Raw genomic sequence first — 1,697 nt, forward strand, 5'->3', positions numbered from 1 at the left:
TCCCTTTTTCTCTCTCTCTCTGAAGTTTACAGTTTGGCAGGAGAGAAACCCTCCAGGCTGCTGCCTTTGGTATTTCACACGTCACATAGCTGAACCCTCCCTTCTGGACATTTCTTATGCCCCAAGAAGCACTCACAAATCTAATCCTTATATTTTATCTTAAATTGGCTGAGAAATCCTTCAGCAAAAAAATTAAAATATATATATGAAATATAATACCTATATACAGAACCTGACAATCTCTCCCAGTTTATAAAACATAAGTGAATAATTTTCAATTGCTAACTACTATTTTGCTTAGCTTTTAAAATACACCAAACTTGGGTCCGGTTTCTTAAAGATTGAACAGGAGTCATAAAACGCAACCAAATTACAGCAGCAGTTTACCATAGCTCCAAGTAATTTCAGGACAAAAAGTTTTACAGAGATATTGCTGTTATCCATAATCCAGGTGTACATTCAGGTTGAACAGAAAGTCAGAGAGAGTGGAGGAGAAAACACACATTTAAGGCACCAGCACAACCTGAAAGTCAACTGTGATATTCTGTTGTAATCCTGTACATAAACTAATTGATTTTAGAAGGTTTAAACCTAGCTGACATTAAACTGATTTCAAGTTGCAGGAAATTTTTACCAGCTTTCCCCTCTGGTGAAGAATGCATTAGTAAGCCTCCAGTTAGCAAAGTACATGCAGGTGTGCTGTGTTTGTACACATCACACTCAGCCTGCTTTGACAAAAATGACACTTCTCTAACTCTGCTCTTTCACAAGCAGCCTGAGAGCACTTTGATCACAACCAAGCTCCTTTATCCACTAAAAACAAGGGTTTTCCTTTCATCGCTACACATAAAACCCAAACGTACTCAGAGCACTCACCGCTGCGTGCATCAAGGTATGAGTTCAAGATGAGCAGCACACCAAGAGCTTAAGAGATCTAATGAAGAGGAGTAAGTCACACCTTGCAGCTCCAGGAGCAATCAGCTGGTCTGATGCTGTTCACAAGGGGCTTTAGCCTGCAATGTCTCACTATGTTTCACAGAATCATAGAATAGTTTGGGTTGGAAGAGACTCCAAAGATCATCTGGTTCCAACGCCCCTGCCATGACAGGGGCATCTCTCACTAGACCGAGTTGCTCAGTGCTCCATCCAGCCTGGCCTTGAATATTTCCAGGGATGCAGCATCCACAACATCCCTGGGCAACCTGTTCCAGCGTCTCATCACCCTCAGGGTAAAGAACTTCTTCCTTATATCTAGTCTAACTCTACGCTCTTTCAGCTTCCACCCATGACCTCTCATCCTGTCACTACAGGCTCTTGTAAAAAGTCCCTCCCCAGCCTTCTTGTAGGGCCCCTTCAAGTACTGGAAGGCTGCTATAAGGTCTCCCTAGAGCCTTCTCTTTTCCAGGCTGAACAAGCCTAACTCTCTCAGCCTGTCCATGTAGGAGAGATGTTCCAGCCCTCTGACCATCTTGGTAGCCCTCCTCTGGACTCACTTGAACAGCTCCATGTCTGTCTTGTGCGGGGGATTCCAGAGCTGGGCGCAGTACTCCAGGTGGGGTCTCACAAGGCCAGAATAGAGGGGCAGAATCACCTTTCTTGGCCTGCTGGCCACATGTTTTCATACAATGGAGATTACTAAAGAGAACTTTATGTTCTATTGTTTCTGAAACATCAGTGAGGAACAAAGCAATTTTAAA

Source organism: Apaloderma vittatum, unplaced genomic scaffold (genome assembly GCF_000703405.1).
Source record: "Apaloderma vittatum isolate BGI_N311 unplaced genomic scaffold, ASM70340v1 scaffold17140, whole genome shotgun sequence".
In the NCBI taxonomy this organism is placed as follows: Eukaryota; Metazoa; Chordata; class Aves; order Trogoniformes; family Trogonidae; genus Apaloderma; species Apaloderma vittatum.